Source organism: Lipotes vexillifer, unplaced genomic scaffold (assembly GCF_000442215.2).
Source record: "Lipotes vexillifer unplaced genomic scaffold, Lipotes_vexillifer_v1.1 scaffold190, whole genome shotgun sequence".
NCBI lineage: Eukaryota > Metazoa > Chordata > Mammalia > Artiodactyla > Lipotidae > Lipotes > Lipotes vexillifer.
The window spans coordinates 585,637-596,496 of NW_006794958.1; the positions used below are offsets into that span (position 1 = coordinate 585,637).

At 38.5% G+C, this 10,860-nt stretch overlaps 1 protein-coding gene across 1 annotated transcript in view; it reads right to left on the reverse strand.

Annotated features, from left to right (window-relative positions):
- PRPF39 (pre-mRNA processing factor 39) overlaps positions 1 to 10,212 on the reverse strand; it is a 37,707-nt gene extending 27,495 nt beyond the window's left edge. Inside the window, exon 1 of the transcript XR_457113.1 lies at positions 10,061 to 10,212. The gene's annotated coding sequence lies outside the window, so the exon portion shown is untranslated. The remainder of the gene's footprint in view (positions 1 to 10,060) is intronic.
- Between the last annotated feature and the right edge of the window lie 648 nt (positions 10,213 to 10,860).

Genomic DNA, 10,860 nt, shown 5'->3' on the forward strand with positions numbered 1-10,860 from the left:
ACCAAATGGAGTTTCCTCAAAATATTAAAAATAGAGCTACCATGTAATCCAAAAATCCCAGGGACTTCCCTGGTGGTCCGTCCAGTGGTTAAGACTCCAGGCTCCCAATGCAGGGGGCCCAGGTTCAATCCCTGGTCAGGGAACTACATCCTGCATGTCACAACTAAAAGATCCTGCAAGCCTCAATGAAGATCCCACACACAGCCATGAAGATCCCACGTGCTGCAACTAAAACCCAGCACAGCCAAAATAAATAAATATTAAAAACAAAAACAAAAATCCCACTTGAGTATATATCCAAACTAACTGAAAGCCAGGTTTCAAAGAGCTATCTGTATACCCATGTTCATAGCCGCACTATCCACAACCACCAAAGGAGGAACCCAAATGTCCACCAACAGATGAAGAAGTAAATAAAATGTGATATATACATACAATGGAATATCATCAGTCTTTAAAATGAAGGAAATCCTGTCATACACCACATGGATGAACCTTGAGGACATTATGCTAAGTGAAATAAACCAGTCACAAAAAAGACAAGTACTACGTGATTCTATCTAGAGTCATCCAATTCATAGAAAGAGAAAGCTAAATAGTGGTTATGAGGGAGCAGAGAGAGGGGGAAAAAGAGGAGTTGTTTTAATGGGTATAGTTTCAGATTTGAAAGATGAAAAAGTTCTGGAAATCTGTTAAACCACGTTAATATACGCAACACTACTGAACTGTACACTTAAAAATGGTTAAGAAAGGACTCCCCTGGCAGTCCAGTGGTTAAGATGCTACACTTCCACTGGAGGGGGCACGGGTTTGATCCCTGGTCGGGGGGAACTAAGATCCTACATGCTGTGCAGCATGGCAAAAAAAAAAAGATTAAGGTAAATTTTATGTGTTTTTACCACAATAAAGCTTTTTTTTTTTTTTAAAGGAAGAAGACAGCTAAGCTATAACTAAATTAGAAAAGGCAAAATACAAGAGACTAGGAATTAGAATTTCCAGATCTTTCTTTCACCATAAGAAGACAAAGTATAGTGTGGTAAATATTAGAAAGAACAAAGGGGTAGAGGAGGGTGAGTCCTACTTCTCTCCCTTAATAGCATGAGATTCTAGGTCAGTCTTGGACTTTTCTCACTTCCAAATAAGACTAGTAATACTTATATTATCTGCTTCACAAGGCTGTTGAAAACTCCGGATGAGATAAAAGCATGTCAAAGTCTTAAAAGCTATAAATTCACATAAATGAAGATACCACTGCAAACAATTAATTCCCTGGAAATTGTTATCCAAACTTAAGGTGTTATACTTTAAAATTAATAACGAAAATAAAAGTGAACTTTACAATGCATTTAGAATTTGTTTTGCAGAGGTTTTAAGAGGAGGAAGAAAAAAATCTGTTGACTTTAACTTCAAAGAACTGGTAATCAACACAGCGTTTATCTGAGGGCATTATTTTATTTCTTGACTTTTCCATTTTAGATCTTTTTTGCTATTAGAGAAGATATGGGTTTAGTTATTATACCAAACATACATGCACAGCTTTCCTCTCATGTGCTCCCAATACAGTTCTATCAGGTTGGGCTTGAATCAATATTCAAGTTTACATTATTATGACCATGTAAACATTTTTTTCAAGCTATCCTGTAAACTATAATTACATTTCCTTGCTTCTCTTTCTTTAAATATTTCCTCATTTTCATATGTTTCATTGCCTTTGAAAAATGACCCCACATCCTTGAGGTCTTATAAAGGTCCTTCAAAAACAACTGTCACTCATACTTATCAATTCTATTTTCCCTTCCAGATCCATCCTTTCTGAAACCATCTAATCTTCTGCAACAATTTAGACTGGCTTGTCCTGTCTAGGTTTGTCTCTTCATTTTGATCCAAGGAATTCCTTTCCCTTGTCCCCTTGGTTGAATCTCATTTATAATAAAATCTTTTTCTTTGTTGATTTACTCCCTTTTGTAGAGAATCATTTCTGTAACTCTGAAAAAGGGTATGTAGGGTGAAAAAAAGACTTTCCAATTCTAAAATCCTCATAACTGAATGACAGATTGTAAGTTTAAAATTCTAGAATGAAAATGATTTTTTATTAAAAGTTTTGAAGGAATTTATTCATTGTTTCCTAGCACCTGATGTTGCTGTTGAGAACATCTGATGTCTTTTTACTTCTAATCCTCGATATGTAACCTTTTTTCCTCCACAGAAGCTTTTAGTTTGTTTATCCCAGGTGTTCTGAAATTGCATAATGATGTGCCCTAAGGTGAGTATTTTCCATTCATTCTTCAAGGCATTCATTTGGAAGGCCTATTTTAATCTATTTACATCATTCAGTTCTTATGTTCCGTATCTATTATTTATTTGATAATTTCCTCCTATTGATTTTCTCTTTGTTGAATTCACACTGCTCAGGTGTTGGACCTCCCGGATTGATCCTCTACTTTTCTTACCTTTCCCCACATTTTTCTTCTATCCCTTTGATTCATTCTACTCTGCCATAACCCTTTTACTGGATTTTTAATGTGAGTCAAATTTTTTTTTTTTTTTTTTTTTTGCGGTATGCGGGCCTCTCACTGCTGTGGCCTCTCCCGTTGCGGAGCACAGGCTCCGGACGCGCAGGCTCAGCAGCCATGGCTCACGGACCCAGCCGCTCCGCAGCATGTGTGATCTTCCTGGACCGGGGCACGAACCCGTGTCCCCTGCATCGGCAGGCGGACTCTCAACCACTGCGCCACCAGGGAAGCCCTGTGAGTCAAATTTTTAACTTCCATTTTTTATTCTCTGAGTAATCAATATTCCTTTTTCACTGCCGTATCTCCTGCTATCTCTCTATAATTTAAATTTTCTTCTGTTCTCAGCACTATCTGTCTCTTCTGAGTGTCTTTTGACTATTTATTTTGGTCTCTCAAGTACAGTGATCTTCAAACTTCTGTTCAAGAGTAAGTGTGAGGCGTTACAAAACAAATTAGAGGCTGGATAAAGCTTGGCAACTGGTGGGCCTCAGTGCAGGATGGCATTCTTTTTTTTTTTTTTTTTTTTTTGGCCACATCATGCAGCTTGCAGGATCTTAGCTCCCCAACCAGAAATGAAACCCATGACCTTAGCAGTGAAAAGTGCAGAGTCCTAACGACTGGGAATGCCCAATGATGGCATTCTTTGAGGGGGGAACCCACTAAATGTCAGTGCTCTACATTATTTCCCTTGGGTTAAGTTTTCCCAAAGAAGAATGTTTCAACTTAAGTAAGGCACAAGCATTCTGGGAGCAAAGAAGACAAACAAGGCTGGTGATTTCACCATTCAATATATAAACTTTCATTCAACTTCCCATTTTCGCTAAGACCCTTCACCCCTGCCCCACCTCCCAACAGCTGTGCTAACTTCTCTGCTTTTGCCCTCTTCAAATAACCAACATCCAGTTTTTTGCTGGCTATACTAGATGGAGAAGGAAAATCTAGGGTCTAAACTACTCTAGACCTTTAACAAATCTTACAATTTTTAGTTGCATTCAGCACTCCCATCTTCAGAGGCCCTTGGAACCTGAAATTCCTGAGCCTTTCTGGGATTTTGTGGGAATATCCATCTTGTTTCTTATTAACTTCCCTCTCTGCAGGCACAGAGCTGAACGCAAAAAAGTGAAAACCTAAGTTAATCAGTTAAAACTGGTCCATCTGCTTTCTTCCAAAACGTTGAATTCTCATCTGTTGATACCTCCTCTTCTGTTCTTTGTCCTTTTGGGTTTATACTATTTTATTTCTTTTTTACTTTATCTGATTTATATTTTTCATTTATTTTACTGAATTTAGGTATACAAATTACTCTATGCTGAACCCCTTTTATTTAGTATTTTTAAAAATCTCTAACCAATATCATTTCCTAGTGTAATAATATTCATTCAACATATTTAATGAGCTAATTCTGTGTGTCAGACACTACTATTCTAAGCAGTGGAAATTTAGCTGTGAACGAAACAAAGCCCCTGCTCTCAAGGAGCTGACGTTCCAGTGGGGAGATAGAGACTTTTTTAATCTAACTATATTTCTAATATGTATGTGGTACCAAGTGCTAAGAACAAAATAAAAGAGAGGATGAGGTAGTAAGAAAGCCAGTCATGCAGCTGTCTGGAGGAAGAAAATGACAGGTAGCAGAAAGAGCAAGTTCTGAGATAAGTAAGTGCCTTGTCTGGCATGTTCACAGAAAAATAGATCAGCAAGAAGGGCAGTATGGCTGGATTTGCTTAACTATTCCTCAATTTGACTTGAGTTCTTTCTAAGATTTGGCTTTACTAAGTATATCACAGTAAACTCCCTCATGTAAATGCCTATTTGTAAAAAGCAATTTCCTTTGGGTTATATTCTCCAAATTCAGTATGTAGCATAAACCTTAAAGTTAAGCACAGCTCTGACCTATGTTTAAAAGAAAATATTCTAGAACTTTCTCCTTAAGAAATAATGATGAATCTACAGGCAAATTATTAGAAGTATTAGACTTACAAAGTTACTGGCTAAAAGAGAAATATGTAAGAATAAGTAACATTTCTATTATTAGAAATAATTTTTTAAAGGCCATATGAAAGAATTAATCATGAACAACCATGTTCCACTGCAGTATTTTTCCTAAGAAAATAACCATTTGTTGGTACACTATGTAGTCCAGCCCATATCACTCCGATGAAAATACTAATTTCTCATATTGACCTAGCTGCCACAACCAACGGTGGGTCAGGCTTTATCCTCCTAGATCTCCATTAATGCCCTATTTCCTTCTTAAAATTCTTTATACCTCCAAGAAGTAAATCTATTATATTACCATTCTCCCAATCCCCTCACCTCTTCTATTCTTTATTATTTTTTTAAATTTGTATTTTATATTGGAGTATAGTTGATTTACGTGTATGTTAGTTTCAGATGTACAGCAAAGTGATTTAGTTATATATACATATATCTATTCTTTTTCAGATTCTTTTCCCATATAGGTTATCACAAAGTATTGAGTAGTTTCCCTGTGCTGTACAGTAGGTGCTGTTGATTATCTATTTTACATATGTAGTGTGTATATGTTAACCCCAACCTTCTAATTTACCCCTTCCCCCCCACCTTTCCCCTTTGGTAACCAGAAGTTTGTTTTCTACGTCTGTGAGTCTATTTCTGCTTTGTAAATAAGTTCATTTGTATCATTTTTTAGATTCCATATATAAGACATATCATATTTGTCTTTCTCTGTCTGACTGATTTCACTTAGTATGATAATCTCTAGGTCTAGGCATGTTGCTGCAAATGGCATTATTTCATTCTTTTTTATGGCTGAGTAATATTCCACTGATATGTACAACATCTTCTTTAACCATTCATCTGTCCATGGACATTTAGGTTACTTCCATGTGTTGGCTATTGTAAACAGTGCTGCAATGAACACTGGGATGCATGTATCTTTTCAAATTATGGTTTTCTCCAGATACATGCCCAGGAGTGCTTTTGCTGGATCATATGGCAGCTCTCTTTGTAGTTTTTTAAGGCACCTCCATACTGCTCTCCATAGTGGCTGTGCCAATTTACATTCCCACCAACAGTGTAGGACAGTTCCCTTTTCTCCACACCCTCTCCAGCATTTATTTTCTGTAGACTTTTTGATGATGGCCATTCTGACCAGTGTTGAGGTGATACCTCACTGTAGTTTTGATTTGCATTTCTCTAATAATTAGCAATGTTGAGCATCTTTTCACGTGCTTTTTGGCCACCTGTATGTCTTCTTTGGAGAAAAGATCTTCTGCCCATTTTTTGACTGGGTTGTTTGTTTGCTAATATTGAGCTGCATGAGCTGTTTGTATATTTTGGAGATTAATACCTTGTTGGCCACATTGTTTGCAAATATTTTCTCCCATTCTGTGGGCTGTCTTTGTGTTTTATTTACAGTTTCCTTTGCTGTGCAAAAGCTTTTAAGTTTAATTAGGTCCCAATTGTTTATTTTTGTTTTTATTTTCCTTATTTTAGGAGGTGGATCCAAAAAGATATTGCTGCAATTCATCCTGAAAAGTGCTGTTCTGCCTATGTTTTCCTCTAAGAGTTTTCCCTCACCTCTTGTATAATCTTCCCTCCCTTTTGCTCTCAAAGTATTTGTTCTGTACCCCTATTATAGCACTCCTATAAAAGCTGAAACACATAACCATTTTTTGTCTTTTGCTAAGTATTTGTTCTGCACCTCTATTATAGCACTCTTATAAGAGCTATATTATTTGTCCTCCTCCTTACCTTGGTCACAATGGATGAAGTATCTCTGCTGCTACAAAAGGTCAAACCCTGAACTCATGACTTGGATCACTTCTCCCACCCATCTTCTCAAGAATGTTGCTTCTTAAATTATCTTCACTCTCTCCTTATCAGTTTCTCTCAGTATATTAGATTACTTCCATTAGCCTTCAAACATGTAAAAATATCTCTCATCTTTTATATAATAATTTATAATATACATACTACAATTTAGTTTAAAAACAACCAAAGGGCAATCATAAGCTATGTTAAGGATTTGGATTTTGTTCCAAATACAACGGGAAGACAATGAAGTTGTCTACTTCTACACCCTCCATTTACTCGTAAATTTGAATTCTTCTTTATCACTACTGTGAAATTCCCCCAAGATCACAATCTCCTTGTTTATAAATCCAACTGAACATGTTCTGATTCATCTTTCTGATCTGCTCATCACAGCATCCAACAGTAATGATGACTTCCTCCCTGAAAGGCTCTCTCTTCTTGCCCTTTACTGACATATCACAGTCACTTAGTTTTGTTGTGTTTTCCAGTTCAGCTCATTTCAGCTTCAAGGCCTTAGTGTATGCAGTTTCTTCTACCTGGAATGCTCTCCCACCCCTGTACCCCACCCCCACACTCCCACTCAGAGCCTTCAACCTAATTGAAGCCCACTCATTAATCTGGGCACATTTAAACATCCCTTCCAGAAAAGTATTCCCATACCCTCCAAATTAGTTAGGTTCCCCCAATGATGCTTCCATAGCATCCTTTTCCCCCATAGCACACATCACATTTGTGATACTCATTCCATGTCTATCTTCCTTTGTCTCAAATTCCCTGAGAGTAAGAACCAGGTCTACAAATACATAGAGATACAGTACACACGCAGGCCTAGTACACACTTAATTCATTGTATGATAAACAAAAAGCATCACAGGCCTTACCCTCCACCCAGAGTCCTAAACCTAGTTTATTACTTTCATAATCAATTGGAAAGTTGTATAATAAAGTGCTTGGGCTTTAGAGCCTGATAGAACTGAATTAAAGATCTGGCCCAGTTTCTCATTAGGGAACTTTGAGCAAGTTACTTAACCTCTCTAAACCTCATCCACAAATAATCACACATACCTTGCTATAAAGATTAACTATCCTCTTCTTTTATACTGCTACTGTTACAATATCAGTAATTATTCTCTCCCCTCTTGAATAATGTTTTTCAAACATTAGTCAGAATGCTTCAAACCAGCTTATTTTTTTTTAAAGGAAAAATACAGAGTAGAAAAAATACATCAGAGTGCAATGCACACGTTAAGGGCATACTGTTGAAATACACACAGAATTCAACTACTGGATTATTGGATTGAAATGTTACATGTACATCCTATTATGGGTTGCAGTCAAAAAATTTGAAAAACATTGCTACACTATTGCTACAGATAAATTAATATTATTAGAATATTAAATTCAGTGAGATAAGGACCCTTGGTTTTTTTCACTACTATGTCCCTAGAACCTAAAACTGTCTAGTATAAAACAGCACATAAATATTTGTTGAAAGACTTGAATGATATATCTGGTCCCAATTTAACTTTTCAAACGTATTAATCCTACAGTATTCCTTACTGTCATTTACAGAGGACAACACATTCTCATGCCTGAGCCTGGACTCATGCTATTCTCTCAGAATAACAAAAGTTTCCTCCTTTTCTCAACTCACTAAGCCACTCGATGCCCTTTTACTACTCTGTACTTTCTTATATAAAACCATATGAGAGGCATAAAGTCCACAAGTATAAAAGAAAACATGATATATTAAAAGTGAATATGCAGTACATGAAAAAATACAGTTCTACATCAAGTTCATACAGTTCAAGTTTTAGTTCAGTTATGCCATACATCTGACTAACAATTCAGCATGCCATCTTAAAATTTAAAAGCTCTTTTGGAGGATGACTTAAATAACCCATACTCAATTAAAAATGAGAAGTCTGATCTATTACCTTCTTTTTTCTCTATAGGCATTTATGCTGACAGAGGTACTCAAAATCATACCACTGATTATTGTTTTCATAAAGAGGGCAACACATAAAAATCTGAAGTCATCACTAAGGAATTTAAGTCAGGAGTTTGAGTACTTCAAATCAACTAGCTTTGCAATCCAGAAGTCACTCTGTGCCTCATCCACACATAAGCCAATTTGAAGACTCCAAGTGTTCAGAAGAAAAGAGGCTACCATAACCACTGGTTTTGGAAATTGTTTTCAGAGGCTGAGCAGAATGTTCACAGATTGACCTTTTTAAAGTTTCCACATATTAAGCACTTTCTATGTTCCAGAAATTGGGCTTTATTTATTTACATAAATGTTTCTATCATCTTTGGTCTTTGAAAAAAATAAACACCATTTGGCTGGAACTACTTTCTTCCCCCTTTGGCTACTTTTCAAAATAAAATTAAAATCCTATGTTTTATGCAGAATTATTTGTTAGCATACCACAGAAGGTTCTGTTCTTTCTCTCTTCTTTTTTTTAGGTTATTACAAAATATTGAATGCAGTTCCCTGTGCTACACAGTAGGACCTTGTTTATCTATTTTATACATAGTAATTTGTATCTGCTAATCTTTCTCTTGAAAAAAAGCCACACACACTTTTTATCTTTCCCATATTCAACTACAAGTAGTAAAAAGACTACCAAATATTCTGACACTAAAAAAATTCTGCTTTTCAATTCTCACTTCAAGTATCTCTCACCACCTACTAATTAGCCATCTTTGGTAACCCCTAATTATTCCAGAGTTCACAATCTTAAAAACTTGTCTTCTTTAGTACAACTCCTTTCATTAACTTTATCCCTTCCAGAGGCTGAAGAGTGGAAAATTCCAACTTTTGCAATTTTAGAATGAGGTTATAAAGGGGAGGGGGGGTGGGGAGGGACACCTGACAGTAGCTGCTTGTTTTTTTTCAATCCACTTAAGCTCTCAAAGCCAAAAACACTTAAGTTCCAACATGAGTTTCATATTTCCCTGTATGAAACCTGCTTTCTTAGGTATCAACCTTTACAACTGTAAAAAGAAAAGTGTTACGTATTTCTGAACAAGGATCAGTTGCCAAATAACCTGATGTCCTCAAAGAAAAGGCAACATGAATATTAAACTAAAATTTTAGTCGGCATAAATATAGTACATAATATGGTACTTACTAACACATTAAGAGCAGTACTACTAATTAACTTAAAGATGTGATTTTTGGAACTAGAAAAACATCAGTGTTGGTCTCTGGCTACAAAAGGTAAACATTACTCTTTAATGTTTGGTTTTTCTGCTTCTACCCTATCCTGCCAAAAGCTTTAGCTGTTCTTTGGGGTGCTGTGACTCAGGGTCCCAGAGTGTGGCTTTGGTCAGAACGCGAAACGCGCCCTACAAGGCGCCTAAAAGTTTAACACAATTTGTATTATATTCTCCCAATCCTCTGGGTCTCTTCCACTTCCAGCCGTCCCAGCCACAGTGATTCCGAACTCTCGGGAAAGCTTTGGACTTACCCCAAATCTCTTCCTAAATCAAGGTGGAGGCCCACATTTCCCCTCCCGTCCTGAAGCACCGGCAGAGAAACGTGGGGTCTAAGAAAAGAAACCTCGCACCGCTCCACCCAACAGGTGGGAAGGAGAAGGGATGGACAGCTGGGCCCCGAGTACAACGCAGGCTTAAACAGCGCGGGAGAGGGAGGCCGCAGCCCTAGCGCGGCCTGAAACAAGGCAGGCGCCTTGCTGCCCAGCGTACCACCCCCTTCGGCCAATTCCAAGGCGCCCGCCCCAGCTGACCTGACGACGGATGCCACTCAATGCCATGAGCCGCAGTCTGGGCCAACCGAGCCGAAGAGGGCACTTCCACCGTCTCTGTCCCCACAGACACCGGAGCAGAGGCCACCAACGCCACGGCCGCCTCGTCGAGAGTGCGGCGCGCATGCGTCGGTGTCCCCGGAGGCGAGGAAGTCACGTGATTGCGCAGCGCGCAGGCCTCGCCCTCCGCGGGATTCGGCGGGGGCCGGTCCTGCCCGGCCACGCCTCGCCCAACCCCGCCCCGCCTCGCCCAGCCCAGCCCCGTCCCCGCCCTGCCGCCACGGAGGGCGGGGCCGCTGCTCCAATTCAGTTTTTCCTCCTCTACTGGGACTTGCAGAGCCGAAGGAGAGTGTTCAGGGCCTTCCACACCCCTGATTTTAAACACAGACAGCGCCCCGCCCAGTCAAAGAAAAATACTGTTACTATTTTTGGGCAAACAACTGCCTAGGCTTCACGCCTCTACCTAAAAGTGGTCAGAAATTCAGCCTTAAACTCCTAAATCTCACGATGGTTTGGACTCTGGGTCCACCCAGGTTTCCTGATGGTGAAACAATAGTGGAGTTAGGGGCATGAGGAACTGATTATTAAAGGGATATGTAAAATTATTCCCTGGACAAATGAAGGCTGCATTATTTTGACAATCTTAGCAGTACTCCCACCCTCAGTTTTAAAAAAAAATTTTTTTTTTTTCAAATCTGGCCTCTCTCCTGTTTATATTTCGAGGTTCCTGAATTTACCGACCATTTACCAGGCAATCGCTTGTTCAAGATTCAATAGTATCA